Source organism: Passer montanus, unplaced genomic scaffold (genome assembly GCF_014805655.1).
Source record: "Passer montanus isolate IOZ18808 unplaced genomic scaffold, ASM1480565v1 scaffold10, whole genome shotgun sequence".
NCBI classification, from domain to species: domain Eukaryota; kingdom Metazoa; phylum Chordata; class Aves; order Passeriformes; family Passeridae; genus Passer; species Passer montanus.
The window spans coordinates 39,142,846-39,159,948 of NW_024356505.1; the positions used below are offsets into that span (position 1 = coordinate 39,142,846).

General features: G+C 42.5%; 1 protein-coding gene across 2 annotated transcripts in view; it reads right to left on the bottom strand.

Annotated features, from left to right (window-relative positions):
• Window positions 1-17,103, bottom strand: part of LOC120502428 (sodium channel protein type 5 subunit alpha-like) — a 212,529-nt gene that overhangs the window by 73,495 nt on the left and 121,931 nt on the right. The gene's annotated exons all lie outside the window — the stretch shown is intronic.

The window sequence follows — 17,103 nt, forward strand, 5'->3', positions numbered from 1 at the left end:
GTTTTGTAAGAATGTATAAAAAGCACGCATGCTGTAATAATAACAGGTTTGAAGCCTTCTGAAAATTGAATGTGTTGCTTTGTGTTGTGACCGTCCCAACTAAGACATGTTTCATCCTAGAAACAGGAGGGTCTGAGTTTCATCTCATCTAGCCCCATCATGGAAATCCCTCTAATTACAGGTGGTTTCATCAGGAAAAGGAGTCTGCAGGCATTTTCAAACACATTGACCTCAGGTGCAAAAGTTTAGCATGGACAATAACACAAACTGACATTTTCTTCCTCCCTCTCCACCCTCAACATCCCAAACCATGTAAAATAAAACGTAAAACTCAGAAATACAATAAAAAAAAAATAATCCCAAAACCCAAAAAGCTCTGGGAAGACCTCACTGTGGCCTTTCAGTGCTTAAACAGGGTCTATAGGAAAAATGGGGACAAACTTTCTTGTAGGATTGTTGTAATGGGACAAGGGGAAACAGCTTTAAACTAAAAGAGGGGAGTCTCAGACTAGATTTAAGGAAGAAATTTTTGAAGATGGGGATGATGAGGAACAGGTTCCCATCACTGGAAGCATTCAAAGTCAAGTTGGATGGGGCTCTGAATAGCCTGATTTAGCTAAAAATGTCCATGGTCACTGCAGGGGTTTTGACTAGGTGCCCTTTAAAGGTCCCTTCCAACCCAAATTCTTCTATGATTCTATGACAATGATGTACATAGGCAAGGGACTTCAACCACATTGTACATTTGGAAACATTTCTAAACATTTGTGTGCATTTTCACAGACAGTCTTGTTTTAAATATCCTCTGGGCCATGAAGGAAATCTATTGTGACTGTGAATAAACACCTCTGAAGTCATATAGCTTCAAAAACTTCTGCCTCCAAGCTAAAACAAGCCATCACAACCAGATTACTGTGGCCAAATCTGAGCAAGACTCAATCCCAAAGCAGGCTTGGTCCTGAAAATGCTGTTACTAGTCAGGAAAAATAAAAGCTATTTAAAGATTTTCTGAGGTGTATGAAAAGATCCAAACTGAACCTGAGGTTGTGTGTTACCTTCCTCTTGTTCTTGCCACTTCAGAACTCTCTACTTTTGCTGGCAGTGTGTGGCAAGAGTAGACACAACTAGGCATTTAAGTGACATATTTGATGGTTTAAACCTCTTTTTACACCCCTGCCCCAAATAAATACCATTATATCCAATAAATAAAGCCAGTTTCTTCACAAAGGCCATCCCCAGTAATATATCTCACAGGCTGGTCACCAGCTGCTGTATATTGAACATTACATCTGCTCATGGTCTGAGAAGAAGTAAATTACAGCTTTTGTGCTGGATTTATCAGAGCAAAAAGTTCACACTGGAGGTGGATGCTTGGGATGACAGGAACAGGGCAAAGGTGACTCAAACCAATATCTGCTAAAATATATTTACCCCAAAACAAACCAATCCCAAATTGCCTGGTATCAACTCAACTGCTGCCTGTGCCAAGTGGGTGGGTGACAGCTCTGGGTACCAGCAAGGAGAGGTCAGTGCTGCAGCCCTCCTGCCATTTACAGCAATAAAATGGACTTTGTGCAGGTATTTTCTCTGTGATCTCTTAATGCTACCAGATATACCTGTAAGCCTCCTAACTTCTCTCTTTCTGATAGTACTTTAAGTGGATAACACCTGCTAGACCAACATAAACAGCATAAAAAGTACTTCTATTGAACTGGGCCTTACCAAAGAGCCACTATCTTCTGCTATCATCCCCTCACCCTGTTCCCTCTTACTTCAAATATTCAGAATATATGGGATAGAATTCTGAAAACTTGGTTCTAATCACTCTGATGGCACTGTGTTTGAAGTGCCCTGTCAGTGCTGTTTTGTAAAGTGCCCTTTGCAATCACTGTGATTGAAAACAAAAGCAGCTGGTGGCACAGCAGATGCCCCTGTCCATTATGAACCACTGAATAAACCATTGCTGCCCCAGCACTGCCCTGCTCTAAAGTTAAGTGAGATTAAAGGTAATTGTTTCTTAGCTGGCCCACCACACTGAGAGCTTGTGTGGGTCTCCTCATCCCTGTGGTGGCCTGGTGGGAATCAATTTTTCCTTTCACACCCCACTCGCAGGTACTGTGGGTGATGCTGTGTGAAACCAGAGCAGTGGATGTGCAGCCAAGCAGGTGGGAGCCCATCAGGGAAGGAGGCACTGACAGATCCCCTTTAGCCATTTTCAACCCAGTTTGACAGCAGGATGAGAGATAACCACACTGCTACAAGTGTCCTGAAAATAAGCATGTGTGCATGTAAGAGGGAGCAGCTGGAGGAAGGGAGGGGATAAAGGAATCCAGAATAAAAATCTTGTGGACTGCATAGGTACAACTCAATTAGCTTAACAGAGGTGTGTGCTGGTGCTGGAGGGTATCTGAGATATCTGCACCAGTCCTACAGAAGGTCTGTGTCCTCCCAAATCTCCAGCTGCCATCCAACCAGGACATCCCATGTATTGCAGACTGGCCAAATTTAGGGGACTGAATTGCTCATCAAGGATGGCAGCTGCCTCCAGCCTTAGACACCAAACCCTGAGGGTCTGATGGTGCACCTAAGCCTTATTTCAATCAAAAATTCATCTTGTGGACAACAGAGACTGACCAAGCACAGGTGACCACACCAGGGCTACGTGCGTCTGCAAATATGTCTCATGCCAGCTGACCCTTCCATGCCCAGGTCACCCTCAGGCCATTGCCCAGAAGGACACGCTGTTCTGGGAGATCTGTGTCCAGCTGGAGGCCAGGAGGGACACCTTGCAGTATCCCCAGAGGTCCCCAGGCAAAACTGAATATAGCCCTAGACCTCTGTAGAGTAGTGGTAGCCCAGATATTTTCATACATTAATATCTCCTTATATGCCCGGGAATTTCACCATCTGAAGCTGAATTTCATCCTTTTCTTCATTAACTGCTGTTCACTAAAGGTTTGGAACATCTTGATTCACTTTTCTATATTCATTTCAGACATGAAGCTACATATATACATTAGATATGTTTGTCTAGATACACCTGCAGGTAAATGTAATAGGTGGTAGCATTCTCAGTGGTGTTATTTACCATGGATTATTAAAGCAATCTTATTTTCTTCCCAGAAATGCAGCTGACATTTTGCACAAAGAACCATTTGCATTTCATGCTTTTAGCCAAAAATAAATCTCAAATATCATTCCCTGCTTCCTTCATGAGCAGGTAACCTCAGAGTTGCATTGCTGGGCATTCAAACAGAATGAACTGCTGAATAAGCACTTTATGTTTACTTATTCCCACATTTCACTGCACACTGCATTTTCCAGAAAAAAAATATATGCCTAACCCATGACACACAACATTTCCTGTAAAAGGTTACTAATAATACCCAGTCCTCCTGGCTGCTAACACAGTGCTTTCAGTTCAAGTAAAAGCAAACTAAAGATTTCCTCAGTTTCCAAAAGCAATGGCAGATTTCTATGTCCACATGGATCCCCTTAAAAAGAAATCTGCTTTCCAGTGACACTGAGCTGCCAGACTGTAAAAGCAGGTCGCTTTTTTGGTCTCTTTGAGGTTGGGAATCAAATGACAGATGCACTTAAAGAATCCCAAATTCTTTTAGTATAATTATGTTAAGCTTTTAGCCTAATGACAATCCAGCATGCTTTTGTTGACCTTCTCACTTGTAATGCCTTTTCCAAAGCTCGTGACTCTGGCTGTGACAGTATAAGGCACAAATGATCAGATTGATCCAGCCTCATGTCAGGTACCTCCCTGAGGTGCTTAAGCTGGAGTTTTCCCAGAATGTCTGTAGACAATGGAGACAGTCTGGCATCCCAGGGGATGTTGAGGAATGAGCAGTGCCCACCAAAGACAAAGCAAACTTGGATTTTGTATCTCAGAGCTAGATTAAAGGTAGATGCAGGTCAAATAAGCCACATGGAATCACAGAGCATCTCAAGCTGGAAGGACCCATAGAATCATCAAGTCCAGCTCCCTGCATACCTATCTAAAACTAAATCACATGACTAAAAACGTTGTCCATTGTCACACTCGGCAGCCCATCTCGGTGACAATCACACTCCAGGACAGTGGTGACCAGCCTTTACAACCAGGCAGCCTTCCCCAGGGCAGGGGGAGCTCAGGGTGTTCCAGCCCCGGCCCAAAGAGCAGCACAGGGTGACAAGCCAGGCACTGTGCAAGGTGCTGCACCAGTTATGTGCTGGCAGCACAGAGTGAAAAGTGAAAAGCACAGGGGTCTGGAGCTGGGAGGCTGATTCCAAGCTCCCCATCCATGGGAGGGAAACAGGCTGCTGGAAGCACCCATCCTCCCCAAAAAGCTCTAGGCAGGGAGACACATGTGCTGCTGTGGTAGGCTGCAGTCTGGATATCTCAGCTCCTTTTGTGTCAACACAGGGCAAAATCAGACAATTTCTATTCAGATGACACCTTCTCATCAAATCCTGTTTGAAGATGTATCTGCAAGCACTGCTGCTGAAGTTAGAATACTTTTGGAATGAAAGCATGAGGCTACTTCTTCCTTTCCCTTTCACCTTTTTGTTTGCCTTGATTTGGCAAAAGTGGAGCAATATAAATCTTTATGTATTTAACCTTCCATCTGTCATTCAGTCAGACAGTGTGCAGGCCTCCTGAGCTCCTGTGAATTGACTCAGCACTGCATTCACTGCCCTGGACCCTCACTGGTGTCACCCAGGAGGAGGGGAAGGGATTTTGCACCTTGCTTCCCTGGGGAAGAGAAATCTCCAAGGAGCCAGCCAAGCAGGTTTTGCTGTAACAACAAGGTCCAGAGCAGAAAACACCCCCATCAGTGAAATCTACCATGCAAAAAGGAAGCCATTAATCCAAACTGTAACCCTGTGACAGCTCATTGTCACTTCTGTCACTCAGCTGCATAGGAAAGGCCAGACAGTGCATGTGAAGTACCTGCCAGGATCATCAGTTACTCATTTAATACTTTTTTCAGCTACCCATTTAATATTTTTTATTGTGGATAAAACAGGGCCTCTCTACCTGCAGTTCCTGGTAGATACAGACCAGCAAGAAGCTCTTCAGGCACTCTCTGACCAGTGAAAATATCTGATTTTCTTCCTTCCTGTTCATGGATGGCAGTGGACATCTGCACTGTTCTTTGGCTAGCACAGATGGAAGAGATGCAGTTTGTTCTTTGGAGACCTTCTAGCAAGCCTAACAAAACAGGTGCCAATTATTATATTTCTGTTTACTGCAGCAGAATCCACTAAGCTGTGAAGAAAAACTGCTCAGAAAGGGGATTTCCTTGCACTAAGTGTTAGATCTAAGTTAGAGATCTGCAGTGATAGGTCAGTAATGTAGTCAGTCTCTCTGGAGGATTATTTCCTTCCTTGGAAGTGTATTTTCCAATCCTTTGTACATTTTCGTCCCAGGGCAAAGTCTACTAAGAGAGAGTATTCCTACAAAAAGCAATTTACATGATCAGTTATTTTCTATATTCCCTTCCTATTCTTTCAGCTATTTGTGTTTGGATAAGAAGCTTATATCCTCCCAGCCCAGTCTCCCTTTATCCTGCAGTCAATCTCATAATCCCATTCTTCTGATATCTTAGTTTCTCGCTGTCAAAATGATCATGATACCACAAGATTGGCAAGAGGTCCCTGTGGCCTGGGGGAGGGAGAGCACAGGTTGGAGCACCATCAATCTCCTTCATTTTTCTTGCCCAAGACCAGCTAGGAAAGCACATGGAAATGGGGATATGAATTTCTTGTCTTGCAGCCACACAACTTCCCACGTGGAAAGTGTTTGAACCCACGAGCAGGACGGGAGCTGCAGGTGCGAGGGTTGTGGGGCACTGCAGCACCACTGTAACACCAATTCTTCCAACAGGAACTTTTTTCTCATCTGCTCTGTATCAGTCTCACCCTTATTAGGTGAAAGAACTGGTTTGTCTGTTTAAATGTAAGAAAATGAATTTTAATAAGAGCTAGGCAGCAAATACAGTCTTATTTCCCAAGTAAAATCTCTGAACTACTTCATGATGGTAATAAGAGTGGATGTTCTCCTTAGGAAAGAAAAAATGTAAATAATATGATAAGAATAATTATTTCATATGCAAAAAGTGGCTGTAATTTCAGAGATTTCATGTGAATGATTTCTATTTACCCAGAAAAGGGAGAGAACAAGGCTGAATTTTACCTCTGGCCTATGAAGAACAAGTAGGGGGGATGATGCAGCTTCAGGCATCTCCAGGAATCGGGTGAGTTGAGGGTGTTCCCCCTACCCTGAATGTTTTTGTGGTATTTACAATACAGCTGGGGGTTTTACTGACCATTCTTCTCTTCAGGTACTGAACTTTATGTTTCCGTGCAGTTTTGGTGTGTCTGGTGCAGCTGTTTGTCTCTGAGCAGTGCAGAGAAGTGATGCTGGATGCCAGCTGTGCTCGCCTGTGTCTGATGGGGTGGGGAATGATCACCCAATTTCTCACTGCAGAGTTTAAAGGGGTATCTGTAATTACTGGGGCAGATTCCTCAGCCCTGTTCTCTTCACTTTGCACAGGAGGGACCAACCTCTGCCTCTCCTCATGCCCAGGTCCTGCAGCACCCCCCAAGCTGCAAGAGCGAGGTGCCTGTGTCCTTGTCACTTGAAACACAGCCCTGGAAACATCAATCTGAGGCAACCTGTGACACTTCTTACCACAGCCTGCTGGTGCCTCATGTTTCCAAGACTTTTTAATTTGTTATTCACCTACGCGCTTATAACTCTGCAGACAAATTGTACCACTCCAAATCTGGTCAAGAACTATTGAATTTGGATTTCTTTTGTAGCTGATGGCTTTCAGTGTTATTTTTTTTTCTAAGTATGTTCCTTAGAAGTATTAGAAGATGAGTCTTTGGAAGCCAAGTGTTTTCTGATCTGAAATTCCAAGTCTCCAAATGTTATATGTGAGGAGGGAGAGATGATGAGTGGAGTCAGATAAATTCTTCCCACTACTGGAGCCACAGCATAAAAACAAACATGTTCCTGCAGGTTTTTCATCAGATATCAAAACAACATTAATTCACCAGAGTAGCGAGGACTCCATCAGAGCTGCTGTGGACTTCTCAAACCACTGTCTAGACAGATAAAATGTGCTGTAAGACAAGTCCAGTTGAAAACTTCTCCCAGCAAAACCAGCTGTGTTTGTGATGTTAAAGGCTCAATGTACCCCAAAAACATCAGGGAAACTATGGAAAGTTTATTATTTGCAAACCAAGAGACAATTACCCTTCTGCTAAGTCAACAATAGAGTTTGGCTGTCCTGCTGAGGAGGATGTCAGGACAATCAGACAGCAAGACAGACTGCAGAGTCTGGGGAGTCTTTGCTATTGCTGCTCCCTGCAAGGAGTGACGATCAGTGAGAAACACCTGCATTACCCTGGAATATTTTCACTGGCTGCATCAAATAACAGCTGCTCTACCAATTATACAATGACTAGATATAAGAAAAAACCCTCTAATTTTGGATGCTCAAGCTCTGCAGCTTCTACCTGAACACCACACCAAGCCTAACCCTAGGGGGCTCATGTGGAGGACAGTGCCCAGTCCAGGCAGAGTGGGATCCCTGGAGTCATCCTTTTACAATTCAGATCCTGACATCCTTTTGCAATTCAGATCCTACACCTCCACAGAGAGGGGGACACTCAGTTGTGACCAAGGACTGTGCTAAGTTTTGCCCTCAGTCATCTCAAGGCCATCGTGCCCCCTGGGCAGTCAGGACTGGAGATCAAGAGGTAATTCTCATTCACACATGGCAGAAAACAGCTGGGGAAAGGTAAGCCACAGACAACCAAAAGGATAAAAACCCCACATGTAAACAGAGTAAAATTGAAAGAAAACCAGTGATAATGGACAAAGTAAGTCATAGCTTCCTGTAGCCAATATATTACAACTAAGGAAAAGTAGCATGAGGGTAGGCCCAGAGGTTCAAAAATTAAATCAGACAGTCAAGAAAGAATCAATATTATCTTTCCCATGCTTTTTTTTTATTTCAGGAAGAACATGGTTTCCTTTAAAAATCTTCCTTTCTAATCCATTTCCCATGTTTAATATTATAATTTGGGTTCAATCACAAAATCACCCTTTCCTATTAAGTGAAATGTGAAAAGGATACCTCTACAGTGAATTTGGGAGGTGTAAGGAGATTCTGATTTGGTACATTTTCCAAGTGCAGATTCCTGGAAGGGCAGAACAAAGTGACAGAGCTGCCTGCCAGCCAGGAGGCCTTCTTTCAGAAAAGCTCCAGAATAGATTTCTGCCAGTAATTTTGCACAGTATGAAATCTCCTGCCTTCACAGCATGTGGCTAGGCTTGTGGCTTTCACAGACCTCTGTTGGAGAAGCCCCATGACTCAGAAGTGGGACAAACCCCCACATTTCATTCAAGAAATGGGAGGATTTAGCAGCAGTGGTGCCAGCTACATCTCCAAAATGAAAGCCGTGCCCTGCAAGGTGGGAGGTGCTGACACACACACCTCACTGCTGTCCTAAAAAGTGACCCATTTCATCTGCCAGCACCTTTTCTTGTGTCCCAGAGTGTCCTCAGTGGTCAGCCCATCCCCTTGGGTCTCTGGCTCAGCTGTGGCTAATTCTGCACATTTCTTAATGCTTCCGAAATTCCCAGGGAGATGTCCATGGGTAAGAAGAGAAAGAGGAGGACGTCCTTATCCTACAGGATAAAGCTGGCTCTGAGCTGTGCTCTTCAGAGAAACCTTACTAGAAACATAAGAAAAACACTCCAGGGAAGATTGGCTACCAGCATCCTTCAATCCAAATCCATGCTCCACCACATGATCAAAGCAAACTCATCTTTCCAGGCAAGATGACCTCATCTCTGACTCCCTTCTTATATCAGAAAACACAAAGGCACTTTGCTGATGTGGAAATTTGAAAATTGTTTCATTTATTAATTGTATCTTGGGTGTCTGTCTAACTGGGGCTACTAAAAACTTTTAGTGCAAGATGGGTAAGCAAAGGACAAATTCAATGGTGTCAGTTGTCCTTAAGAACATTTCTGTGTGTTTATTCTCACTGCCAGTCTGCTAGAGGGAAAACAGGAACTGAGAGCCAGGCAGCTTGGCCATTTTATGACCTAAAATTGCATCTCAGTAGCAAACAAAGACCAGCCAAGGCCTGTTCCCCATCCCTGAGGGCAAGCAGCTGACTTCTCTTCCCCAGGCAGGATGGATTTGTGGCTGCTCTCCCCAGCCAGGGCTGTTCCCTGAATTCCCAGGCACCAGCTGGGATGAGGTGGCCAGGGAATGTGCTAACCAAGACAGGGGAGGGACACTCATAATGTTTATTTTCATGCCTCAGTTTCTAGAGAAAGCCACCTGCCTGTGTTTTCAAACAGAGATTCCTCAGCAGGCACTTTGCACTTGCTGAATCTCCCAAAAACGGGATGGAACAACATCCAAATGTGGGGACGAGAGAAGTACAGGAGGGGAATAGGGACATGGAAAATATAAGGAAGCCTTCCTGAAAGAAACACCTGTTCAAAGGGGTTTGTAACACAAGGAGGAAGAGAGTACTCTCAGTTGTGCATTTTCAATGAATGAGTCTGCGTGAGGGGGGCCAGAAAGAGAAGGGAACTTGTGCTGGGGAGGAGGCTGCAAACAGAGGAAAAAGGACATAAACTGCAGGCAGAGCTGCTTGAAAACCTTCCATCCCCAAAGATTTTGTAACTTTCCATGAAAATTCAGCATGGAAAACGTCAGGCATATTTCAGTCCAAATGCTAAGGTCAGTTGGCATGCACCCTTTCCCAGAAAAAAATATGACCTACAATGGCAAAGCTTGGTCAAAACATAAAACCCCTTTTGAATTGAATTAATTACAAGACTGGCATGCACACTTTCCAAGGAAAAAATATGACTATGACCTACAATAGCAAAGCTTGGTCAAAACATAAAACCCCTTTTGAATTGAATTAATTACAAGAATTTCAAATGGCTTCAGGACAGCATCTTGGAACTTGCTTGTGTATTGGGCAGGGTGAAGTCAAGACACACAGTGAGATGGAGCTTGGAGAAGATATCATGGGAAGCAGAAATCCAGAGCAATGTGGAAACAGGAGGAGGTTTGCTCTAAGGGTGAGATGAGGAAGATTACAACAGAGACGTGGAGCAATGTGGAAAAGGGAATTATAACCATTATAATCACCTCTCCTTGGGAGAAAGGCTGAGAGAGTCAAGGGACTTCAGCCTGAAGAAGGGAAGGCTCTGGGAAGACCTTAGAGCCCCTTCCAGTGCCTAAAGGGGTTATAAGAGAGCTGGAGAGGGGCTTGGGACAAGGGCATGGAGTGACAGGACAAGGGATAATGGCCTTAAACTGAAAAAGGAGATATGTAGATTAGATATAAGAAAGAAATTTTACACTGTGATGGTAGTAAGGGACTGGAAGATGTTTCCCAGAGAAGTTGTGACTGTTCCATCTCTGGAAAAATTCAAGGCCAGGTTGGAAAGGCCTTGGAGGAACTTGGTCTAGTGAAGGTGCCCCTGCCATGGCAGGGGGGTCTGGAATGAGATGACCTTCAAGGGCCCTTCCAACATAAATCACTCTTTGATTCTAGGACAATGAAGCCCAGAACTGACCAAAATGGAAGAAAACATATTTCAGGTAGAAGATAATTAAAGGAATGACAGATTTGGTTCATATTCAATTAGAACTCATTTAAATGTGATTCTGGTTAAGAACGACCCAAACAAAACAGGAAAAAAAATTAACACATGAATCTGGAGTCAAGGAAATAAAGCAAAAGAGACTTAAATAGTAGCAAAGAAACAAATATTATAAGAGAGATGAAAAATCAATAGGTTTGGTTCTCCTTTCCCTTGTATTGTTTGCAGTAATATAAAATTGATGGAATAGATCTATATCTATTGGAGATTCTCCTCAGTAAGTGTGGGTCAGTCAGTTTATTGAATTTAGAGAAGTTTAACACAGTAAGACACAGATGAGTGGCATTTCAGAAAGATGAAGAAATGGTAGCAGGAGACCAAAGGCAGGACCCCTTTGCAGGAATTTCTTACTGTTCAATAAGACCCCAAAAGGCAGGAAATTGGCATCTGATCCTGTGTACTACATTTATTTTCCAAATGCATTATTCAGCATTTTTCCTTGGGAAGCCACAGACAGTGTTTCCACATATGTGCTGGTGGAGAAATCCAGATATGAATGTGCACTGTACATGAAAAGACAAATTCCAGTGTCTCTTAAATATCATACACCTGCTAAGAAGGTTAAGTCTGTCATGACTCACTGGTTGTTTCACATATTCTTTTTAACAAGATATTTCTAGAGGCAACTGTTGGAATGAACAGCTCACTGCTTATTTTTGGTGAAGGAAAAAAAAATACTTGTAAGAGGGTTGTTTGTTTTTGGTTTGGTTTTTTTTTTTTGGTTTTTTTTTTTTAAGCATAAGATGTTTAGTTTGTAAGAGGGTTGTTTGTTTGTGGTTTTTTTTTTAAGTATAAGATGTTTAGGAGTAATGAATAATGTATTAATTTTGTACCACCTGGTCTATTTTAGCATTAAAAACTTGCCTTTCCCTCAGCACATGTTAGGAATAATTCTGTTGTCATTACCCTTTCAATGACATCCAGACAACTCACACTGTGACATTAATAACAAGAGACACATTTAGTTGTACCTACCTTTGCACACTCTTGCCCAATTAAATTTGACTCAGTGCCTTCTAGATTTTAATAACTACCCAGTTATTAGCCAGAACTTAACCACTGACAAACCCCTACTTACACTATTAATCAAGGACACATGTAGTACAAAAAGTGGGCAGGTTTACCCTACTGATGCCTACTACACCAACAGGGCTGCAGTTTTCCAAAGAATAACTTAGCTCCCCTTCAACCCCCTGGAATAAAACCAAATCTCAGCAAAGAATCCACTAGAATCTTCACAAGTAAAATATCTATGAGGACATTATACATACATATGGTGTATCTTATTAAAAATATTTCATCTTTTCAGGAGTTCATATAATGGAGTCAATGCTTAAACAACATTTTTAGAGAAATATCTTTGATTTGGAAACACAATTAGAACAAAAGGCATGAGGATGGTTTCCAAGGGGTTGGGTCAATTGAATTAATATATTACCACACTTCTTCATATTTCCAAGATACCTCACACCCATAAATGTTAATGGAAGGTAGTTTTGTGTTCCCTTACATACACGCCCATGGAAGAGCACTAGCATTGATAACAGATTTTATTTCTCTCTGATATATCCTAGTGACTCATTTATAGATCAAGAAGCAATATTTATAATTCTACTGATGAAAATCTGCACCAAATGCCAGAATCTGTCACAGTCCACTAATTAATCTGCTTTGGATTATTGCTTTGGGAATTCCTTATGTCAGAAAAAAAAACCAAAAAAACCACCTTAGTCCACTTTTGGTTTTCATCTTCCTTTGAGCTGCATCAGAAGCAAAAGCTCACTTCTCTTCTGTATGCCAACTTCTACTGGGATTTGAGCTAGCTGTGTTTTCAAATATCTACCTTCCTGCAGATGAATATTGCAGGGAAAAAAATTGGCAGATTTTAGTATATATTCAACATGAGCACCATATAGCACCTTGAAAACACCCTTGTCCCCTAACAGAAGATGCAAGTTCAGATTTAGTCACCAAGTGCCAAGACTCAACTCTTCAGAAGAAACAACGGAGCCTGTAGCAGATACAGACTCTCATAAATCTGAAGTGACAAAAAGAAGCAGATTACTTTTTAAAGTAGGTTTTGAAAGTAGTCACTCCTCCCATCTATTTTCAGGTGCATTTCCCTTACATATCTTGGGCAAAGCAGCCCTAAACCTCCCAGATTTGAACAGAATCCACTCAATCTACCATAGAATGGCATTTTTGAAACCCAGCAGTCTTTGATGGCTCATCATAAATACAGTGAGATTAATTTCCCCAGACTTTTTAGCACCAGCATCTGGTGCTATACATGGGGGTGGGATATACCTACCCAATAAAATAAATTATAGTTATTTATGTGGGTACTGATGAATCATACAACTTTTAAAGCCTGGAGTTTCAGGCAAAAGCTTTGTATTTCAAGTAAACCACCAGAGGATGGAGGCTTTCCATCTCTGCTAGGAGCCATCAGAGGCAACTGGACTGATTGATGGTCGGTGTCAGGATTTATTTTTTTAAGCATCAGATGATGCCATCTGTTTCTGGTGGACATTTCTTTAGCCCTGAGGATGTTTAATACTTAAGCAGATACAGCCAGATGCTTGCCCAAAAGCATCGACTACCTGAGTGCTCTGCTTCCCAGGCACTTCTCAAGAAAGGATGGAGAATGGGGAATACAAATAGCTAAAATTGCTTTGGGACACACAGAGTGTTCAGGTAGCTGGCATGGAAATGATGAAGGGAGAAGCTGGGGATGTGCTGGGGTTTAGCTGCCTCCCTCGGAGGTTTGGGCTCTCCTGCATCACACCAAATCTTCCCGCTGCCAGCCGTGAGAACAGATGAGTAGGAGCAAGAAGGACAGCAGTGACATGCTGACAGTTGTTCTGACACCACTTTCTTTGTATCCCCAGCTGAGCTAATTGATGGATTCTGGGCTGCTCTCCTGCAGAGCCACATGTGACTCGGGAAAGGAAACTTGCCTCCCTTACATCCGTGCCCGAGCTGATGAGACAGACTCAAATGACACTTCCACTTCTTGCTAATGATCCCTGGGGCTCCCTGACTTCTTCTGGACCCTCAAACTCTCCAGCCCTTGTTGCCAGTATTTCCCAGCTCTCATTATGGCTCCTGCAGCTTTCTGATCAATCCTCCTCCTCCCTGGTGCCCCACGTGCCCTTCGCTCGCTGCTTTGCAGATTTTGTCTGTGCTGATGATGACTGCTCCTGACATGCCTATTCCTGCCTGTTTATCTGCTGGCCCTCTCAGCTGATGTAACCAAAACACAAATGCATATTTCCAGAATGTTGGGAGCTGCTGAAAGGGCAGATAAGGTGAACAGCAGCATCCAGGACACAAGCATTGGGGTGCAGAGAGAGGAGAGGGAAGGGAGGGTTTTTGTGAGACTTGGGACAACCTGAACTCTCTTCATATCTCCTGTGGCTTCCCTGCTCCTTGCAAAAAGCTGGTTTTCCGCAGCTTTCACGTAGTTGCATCTTATCCTCTCTTCTTTCCATTGTGCCAGAAGTGGAACTGATGGACCCCAAGGAGAGTATGTGCTTAGAGGCAGAAGTACAGCATGTAAAGCTTGAGGACACTGCAGACCTCTTCTGTGATTCAAAAATTAAAAATCTGAACCCTAAATGTTGTAATTTGGGCTGTAATACCTTCTTCTCAAACCTGATTTAATTTCCAGCAAGCAGATCTAACCTAGTTAGATTTACAATTAGAAGGCACACAATATTTTCAAATTCTATTTCATTTATATTAATAATTAGATGCAATACAAATACTACATTTTCCTCCAAGGAGATTAACCTTTATTCACACAGTGGCTCCCATGAGTAAGTCATGTTTGTCATTAAATGCAAAAATAATTACTTGATTCAGGGCAGCAAGTCTTGCTGGAACCCTTGAGTTAAACATTTCTCTAGGGATAGACAGTAAAACCCACAAAAATGGGGCTTTGGTATTCTATATTTGTATATAATTTGAAAAGAAAATAAGGAGATAGTTGGAAAAGTGCTCTCATATGTCATCAGAGTTCCATTTTCATTCATTTATTGACAAAGGTAGTTTGAATTAAAGAGGCTGTGTACTTTTTGGGGTAAAACAGTCCTTCATCACCCTTTAAAAAGTTTTATAGTCTTGAAATTCCCTGGTTTAATGCTTCCTGTCTTTTAGAAGTGTTGGGGTTTTGATGTATCTTCCCTCAGTGACAGCCCTATCATGTCAGGCAGAAATACAAATCTCTATCTGAAGACCACCTTTGACCATCCTAATATGCTTGGGGTGTCTGAGCTCTTGAAATGTAAAATTGTAATCCACTTTTACCCAGGCCTGTAAGATGCTATTTTGCTATTACTTCTGGTTTTACCACAAGGGATAATGATAGTTCTCTGTACCCATTTCATTTAAACAAAGAGAAAATCTGACATTACCATAAGCCTCTTTCAAGCCCAGACGTGATCTACTGAGAAATTTGCAGTGATGGAGAAGCATCAGCATTGAGTGAGACAGGACTTTATGGATACTCCTACACTAATAAATTAAATGTGCTCAGGGATATTTTTCTGGCACTGAGGGCAAATGCAAAAGAACACCTCAATCTGTGTTATTAAACTTCTTCATTCTCTGCCCTGACCACAATATTCCAGCTGGGATAGACCTGTGCAGCTCCCACACAGCCAGCCAGCTGATGGATTCCCCCGGGGTGGGCTACCAGTTCTCCTTCACAGGTGGCCACATAGACTCCCTCTTATGTTCCTCAGTTAGAGATCTTGGTGCTCAATTAGTGACACTCAGTAATTAATTCTAGAAAACAATTTATACAGAAGCAAAGCCTCCATGCTGAAGACCATGCAATCCAAATATCAGCCCTGTCTCACACATTTACACACTACATACTACAGCTGCCTCTTTTGTGTTTTTTTGACTCTAAACATTGAACTAAAGGCAACTTTAGCAAACAAAGCAAAAAAAGAAAAAGTATTGGATAGACACATGGGACCCAGATACCTTATATTGCTTAGGCTCTGTTATTTAAGAAAGTGATTCAGGGCAGGGAATTGCTGTGCATTTTTCCTCACACATTAAGCTTCACATAATGCTGTAGCCATTTTCTCTTCCCCACCCAAACAATCCTCCCAGTCCCAAATCTCTCTCTTGCACATCTGTCAGGCCAGGATCTGTGCTAAATAACCTTTCATCTTTCTTGCCTTTCTCCTCCTTCAAGGCCATTGTTCCCATCCAGGTTGTATTGGTGGTCTCAGGACAATGTTCTCATGGTCAGGAGGGAAACTCTTGTAAAGGAACAGGATGAAGTGGAAGCACCAAAATGTTCTGCATTGCTCCCATTCATAGAATCATCTCCTGCTTTGGGTTGGAAGGGACTTTAAAAATCACCTATTTTCAACCCCTCTGCCATGGGCACAGAACCTTCCAGCAGAGCAGGCTGCTCAAAACCCTGTAACTTGATTTTTCTTTCTTGCCCAGCTGCAGAACTGTGTCTGTCGGAACAGCTCTGGTAAGACATTTTATCAACAGATTTTGTCTGTTCAAGAGGGAAATGGTGATGAATGACTCATAATGAGGTTCTCTTGGTGTCTGACCAGTTTGAAAATCCACTGGTTTTAACCTGATGGAGGTTTAGTGGGACTTTCCCAGAATGCCTCTTCATGGATCTGTCCTACATGGAATTGTAGGAAATGCATGTAGGCAAGAACAAACCGCTTCCATGCAAGAATGTGACATTTCCATATTTATGCCTGTTTCATGGGCCAAATTATAACAGAAAAACACACCTAAAGGCTTCCTGAGATGTGGAAGCAGAATAGAAAGACAGGTTTCAGGCACATTTGATTTTTCAGAGAAAAGTTTCCACTGAGTTTAACCAAAGTGGTCACTTCAAATCTCATCCAAATCCTGCTGAGCAGCTCTGCTGCCAGGCACTGAATTTACCACAGGAAAACACAGGACCAGAAGGTCCTCTTGGGTCAACATATCCAGCCACATGGGGATTTCTACAACTGTTTGCCTCCTAGGATGGCAGGGACAGAAACAGGTAATTTTAGGGACTATTTAGTCTGAGATATTTAGATTTTTGGGGTGGTAAGATATTTTATGACTTCACAGACTCCATTAAGCAGATCCGACTATAAAGGCACCTCCATGTAATTATTTCAGATGTAGATGTTCACAGTGACTGATACATATACTCTCAAACATTTTCTGTTGGTAAGCTACTGGATCATAACATAAATATTTAAACAGGGCTGAGTGCATGACCTTACACTTTGTATTTCATAATTCCATGCATCATGCATTAATTCAATAATGGTTATGCAATCCTGCCTACAGGATAGTGTGATACCCTAGAAATTGGTGGTGCTTTCTACCTTAGTGTTCTCAGAAAATGTCAT